This window comes from Octopus bimaculoides, chromosome 25, assembly GCF_001194135.2.
Source record: "Octopus bimaculoides isolate UCB-OBI-ISO-001 chromosome 25, ASM119413v2, whole genome shotgun sequence".
Taxonomy (NCBI): Eukaryota; Metazoa; Mollusca; class Cephalopoda; order Octopoda; family Octopodidae; genus Octopus; species Octopus bimaculoides.
Genome location: NC_069005.1, coordinates 9438317 through 9444906, shown reverse-complemented (window position 1 = coordinate 9444906; position 6590 = coordinate 9438317). Strand labels below are relative to the sequence as shown.

The 6590-nt window shown below is 32.5% G+C and overlaps 1 protein-coding gene and 1 non-coding gene across 2 annotated transcripts in view; one reads left to right on the top strand and one right to left on the bottom strand.

The window, feature by feature from the left end:
• The window catches only part of LOC106867469 (uncharacterized protein DDB_G0271670), a 1130547-nt gene that overhangs the window by 432932 nt on the left and 691025 nt on the right, over positions 1-6590 (bottom strand). The gene's annotated exons all lie outside the window — the stretch shown is intronic.
• LOC128250829 (5S ribosomal RNA) lies at positions 1353-1471 on the top strand. Its single transcript, XR_008266805.1, has one exon. It is a non-coding gene; the product is annotated as a 5S ribosomal RNA (ribosomal RNA).

The window sequence follows — 6590 nt, the reverse complement described above, 5'->3', positions numbered from 1 at the left end:
TATATATATATATATATATATATATATATGCACATATAAATGTAATATTTTTTATGTATATGATAGATATGCATAGATACATATCATATACACACATACATAAATATATATAAATATATGATATATATACGTATATACATATATATATATGTATATAATTCCCGCACACAACATGGACATTAAATGAGGATCATTTAGCACATAATGTGAATATAATATATATATATATATACATACATATATGCGTGTGTTTGTATACACATGCACACATACATGTATGTGTATGTATATATATATATATATATATATATATATATATATATATATATATATATATATATATACATACACACACATATATATGCACTTAAATGTATATACTTATAAACATATATGTATGCGTACATATATACACACACAATATATATATACATATATATATATATATCCACACACCCACACATGCATATATATATATATATGTATATATACATATATATACATACATATATTTTTATATATCCACACACCCACACATGCACATATATATATATATGTATATATACATATATATACATATATATATATATATACACACAGATATATGTGTGTGCATATATATGTATGTATGCATGTGTGTGTTAGATGCAGCCACATAGGCGCACGCATATATCCATGCTGTACACCATGTATAATTTGATTGTTTATAATAATTGTATTCCCGGAGGACAGTATATTTATGGCCTGGGAGATTTTCAGAACTTGAGAACCAGTTGCTTTATATCAGAACTTACACAATTGTTCAAAAAGAAAATGTTTTTACTCGTAGAATTAACTAAACTATTAAATCTCCATGTTAGTGAAATATTTCGCATCGAAGATAATTCACTTTGGAGATTTTTCTCCCGAAGGCTTTTAAGTGTTTCAAGTATTTTAAGTGTCATGCTCAAGACTTAAAGGAATTTAGTGCTGCTGTTTGTGTTCTTGTTGTTGCCGCTGTTGTTGTTGTTGTTGTTGTGGTAGTGTTTATTATTATAGTTGTTGTTGTTGTAGTTGGTGGTGTTATTGTGCTGGCCCTTGTTGTATTCAGCTTTTTCTTCCTAATGTTGTTGCTATTCTATGTCGCATTGTATTCAGTGTTTCTGTTCTTCTTCTTCCTCTTGTTGTGTTTGTTGTTGCTTATTGTTATTGCATTTGTTGTTGTTGTTTTTGTTATTCTGGCTTGTATTATTACACTTGCTATTCATGCTTCGTAAAGGTATATGGCCTAGTGTTTAGGACGTTATACACACAATCACTGGATCATGGTTTCAATTACCCAACTAGGCATGGGAGTGGCTGTGTGGTAAGAAGCTTACGGCCATATCACGCTGAGAGCACCGGTTCTCGTTCGATCAGCGAAGTTAAGCAACGTCGAGCCTAGTGAGTACTTAGATGGGTGACCGCTTGGGAAACCTAGGTGCTGTAAGCATAAAACAAAAAGGTGGCGAGTTGGCAGAAACGTTAGCACGCCGGGCGAAATGCTCAGCGGTATTTCGTCTGCCGTTATGTTCTGAGTTCAGATTCTGCCGAGGTTGACTTTGCCTTTCATCCTTTCGGGGTTGATAAATTAAGTACCAGTTACGTATTGGGGTCGATGTAATCAACTTAATCCCTTTGTCTGTCCTTGTTTGTCCCCTCTATGTTTAGCCCCTTGTGGGCAATAAAAAATAAAAAAATAAGAAGCTTGCTTACCAACCACATGGTTCTATAAGCAGATCGTTTGTGCAAAATTTGCAGAACCCTCTTTCAGGTTCCAACCGCCAGATCCTCTCACAAGGCTTTGGTCAGCCTTGGACTATACAACTATAATAGAAGACATTTTCCTAAGGTGCCTTGCAATAGGACTGAAACTAAAACCACATGGTTACAAGGTGTGAGGCAAGCTTCCTACCACACAGCCAAGGCTGCACCAAAAACAAATTTTCCTCACAAATAAGGTCTTGGTACCCTCTGCGAGTTCATTTTCTTACAGCACAATGAAATCTCATTGAAATCTACTTCCAACTCCCCAAATAACGAACGGTAAGTAATAAATCTGTTTCATAAGTATTTGAAGTAGTCAGAGAATCTTCCAGAAGGAATCTTTATACAAGATTAATGAATCAATAAATCAGTAAACTGCAGTTTTGTATTAAACTATTTATTTAGTTCACTCTCCATGATAAATTGTCTTCCGTAGCCAACGTTTCAACTTCATTCTATACAAAATGTAATTCTAGAAGATATCCAATCTATACAAGTGTCTGCGCGCGCGTGCGTGCGTGTGTGTGTGTGTGTGTGTGTGTGTGTGCCTTGTATGTACCATTGGTATTACATCTTCTTCACTGTTGGCATGGGTTAGACGAGTATATTTTTTTGATGTATGGCCCAGATGCCCTTACAGATATGAAACCCACTAAGAGTTTTTGAAGTGAGGTTGCTTTATCCCGTATCTACCCGCCTATGTCAAGCTGGTGATGGATGTCTCGTGCATTAAGAGATATGAACAATATTACAAGTGCCAAAACAGCATCAATACAAACACTAATGGAAACAAGCACACACACACACTCACATGTGTGTATGTACGCATGTAACCGGTTCAAGCCTTAAATATATTAATAAAAAATATTTTAACTCTTCTCAGTATATGTTCAACATCTAATTTTCCTATATATATATATATATATATATAGTGTAGATATAAATACACACATGGTTTCCATTTACCAATACTACTTACAAGGCTTTGGTTGGCCTGGGACTATAGTAAAAGATATCTGCCCAAGGTACCATGCTGTGGGACTGAACTTGGAACCACACAGTTGCAGAAGTAAGCTTCTAAATCAGACACCCATCTGTGCCCCCATATATGAGAATAGAGACACATCCTTTGAAAAATATGGAAAATCTTTACATGCAAACGCACAAATATATATATATATATGTGTGTGTGTGTGTGTGTGTGTGTGTGTGTATGTATATATATATATATATATATATATATATATATATATATATATATATATATATATATATATATATATATATATATATAAGCAATGTTAATTCTCTAAATATATATATATATATATATATATATGTATATACACGAGCACTCACACACATGCACAAACATATACATAAATACACACAAACAGAACTTGATATACTGAGCAATACAGATTTCTTTTTTCCAAGTGCCAAACAAATAATTAACAAGACGATGAAATTAATAATAATAACAAAAATAATAATAATTATAATAATGATGATGATGTTGATGATGATGGCGATAAATGTAATATAATAATGATAATAATATTAATGATGATGATGATAATAATAATAATAATGAAAACAAAAATAATAACAGTATTGATAAATAATCTATATTGACATAATTCTTAGAATAATAATAATCAATTATTGAAAGAAAATGATTAAAAAAATAAATTTGTAGAAAAGCAATAACATCAACTAGAAAAGTATCATAAATTTTAATAAAAATAATCCTAAAAATAAACATTAACATAATAATAATAATAATAATAATAATGATGATGACAATGATGATGATGATGGCAGTGATGAAAGGATATTGGGAAAGACAAAAGAACTCCAAGAACAAGTTACCTCAAATGAAAGTGGGTTGTGTATATATATATATATATATATATATATATACACACACACATATGTACATATATATGTATGTGTGTGTATATATAAATATATATATATATATATATATATATATATATACATACATACATATATAGACAAGCATATATTTATGTGTGTGTTTGTGTGTGCATCCACATGTGAGGCTCCACAGATTTTTAATTAAAGCTCCAGCTCCGATGATTTTGCAAAGGTTTTGGCTGGCAGGCTGAATTCTGAGTACAAACGGTAATATGGAGGTTAATTCAAACTGCAGACTATGAAGAATTGTTGAGTGCAGTGGCATTAAAAAAAAAACAAACAAAAAACAAAATGGTGTAAACACGTGATGAACTGACGGGTTAGTGGTGCGATATTGCAGTGTGGTGCATCCATGGTGATGATGTGTTGTGGCAATGCAACAGTGTGGTAGAACTTTGGTGGTAGTTTTGGATGTTGTAATATGGCTTAGCATGATGAAGATCATGTAATGTGAGGTGATGTGCTGTGACTGGAATCCAGTGCTGAGTAGCAAAGGTTCCAGTCATTCAGGTGTATCATTTTAGTTGAGTTTGTCTCACTTATCTTTTACTTGTTTCAGTCATTAGACGGCAGCGATGCTGGGCCACCACTTTGAAGAACTTTGAATTAATACCTATTTTTTCTTAAGCCTGATGCATATTCCATCAGTCTCTTTTGCTGAACCACTAAGTTATGGGGACATAAACACATCCAACCAGTTGTCAAGCAGTGGAGAGAAACAAAAATACTCAAAGGCACTCATGTAACCACACACGTGCTTTTGTTGGACTTTTATTTCCTTTGGACCTTTTCTCACTCTTCTCTCTGACAAAGAGCCATGCTCAAAACATTAAACCCCTACTTTTTTTACCATCTTATACTGAGCATCAAGCTAATTCCATGTATACATCCTTTGACTTTTGCAATATTTAATTTCCAATTTGCCTATATATATATATATATATATATATATATATATGTGTGTGTGTGTGTGTGCGTGTGTGTGTGTGTGTGTGTACACACATTCTGGACTCCTTTCAGTTTCCATCTGCCAAATCCACTCATAAGGCTTTAGTTGGCTTGAGGCTATGGTAGAAGACACACACATGAATATATATATATATATTCACAAAAAAAACAAAAGACGAAGACAGGTGGTGTAGACAACAAACTGATGTATTAGTATAACACTCGGCAAGTGAAAAAGTCTTTAACATTTCAAGCTTACGCTCTTCCACAGAAAGAAACAAGGATATATATATATATATATATATGATGGCCGTCCACTCATGACCGAGGAAGACCATTGCCGACCTTATATTTTGCATTTGTGACTAACGAGCCCTGCTCTTGACAAGTATATATGACTGCAAACATTGCACACCAAGCTTTCACCACTCACTATACGAGCTGTATAAATGTTAATCTTTATGTACAGTTACAATAAAAACAATTTTGTAATAATCTGATGGGTTACTCTTTACATTTGTAGCAAACAAATTATTATTCTTACACAAGAATGTTGTCAACAATGACTTCAAAGTTTTGGCCAGCTAAGCATAGTCAGATTGTGTGTATGTGTGTGTGTGTGTATATATATATATATGTATATATATATATATATATATACTTTATTTAAAACCAGCAGAAATATAACAAAAAAACTGTTACTCTGAGTTTCACGTTCCGGTATATATATATATATATATATATATATATGTATATATATATATATAAAAAATCAAAATAAGCTTATTTTGATCTTGTGATCATCTTGCTCTTAGAATGTTTTTGGGATAATACCATGTTATATTCTGGTGCATAAACATAAGTACCATATTCAATTGTGAATCTAAATCTAAATCTTTTATATATGTATATATATATATATATATATATATATATATATAGACACACACACACATAGATGTGTGTGTATAACTTGTTAGTAATACTAGTGCAAGTGTTAAAACAAAGAACGCGAGACATATCTGTCATACACCTGTTTATCTATCTGTCTGTCCGTCCGTCTCCTCTCTCTTTCTCTGCTGCCACCTCTGTGCAGCACAACAGAAGAGAAAACACAAAGCCAGTCAGGTTTCTTCTCTTTAAAAATCTGAGACGTAAGAGAACTTTATAACATAAAGAGATTTTTTTTCAAAATATAAAGACTTTGACAAAATAAAAAAAATTTCTTTTTTAAAACACAAAGAGATTAAATTCCTTTGATCCCATTCACAATCCCTTTTGCATCTCGCAACAATGAACAACACAAGCGCACACATGCATATGTGTATATTTGTATGTGTATACACTGGTGAACATGTGTTGTGCGTACACACATACATATAATGTTTGAACGGAGATGAGATTAAACCAGTATGAACCGATATTAGCTTGGGGCAGGACAGCCATTGACACAGTGAGAGAATGTGTGTGTGTGTGTGTGTGTGTGTGTGTGTGTATGTGTGTGTGTGTGTGAGAGAGAGAGAGAAGGGTGAGTTCATGGAGGGTGAGAGTTCAGAGACAGTGAGAGACTGAAGACGAATGAGGAGAGAACATGAGGTAGAAAGGGTGAGACGCACATAGAAACAGATATGTATGTATGTATGTATATATATGCATGAGGTGTGTGTGTATATGTCAAGAGAGAAAGGGAGAGAGAGGAAAGACAGAGAGAGTGAAAAGAGAAATATATTGATAGCAAGAGATAGCAAGGTAGCAATAGAGAGAAACATACATATATGTGTGCGGGTGTGTGTGTATATATATATATATTTATGTATATACATATATATATATATATATACATATATATATACACAGAGAGAGACATACATATATATATATATATATATATATATATATATATATATATATATATA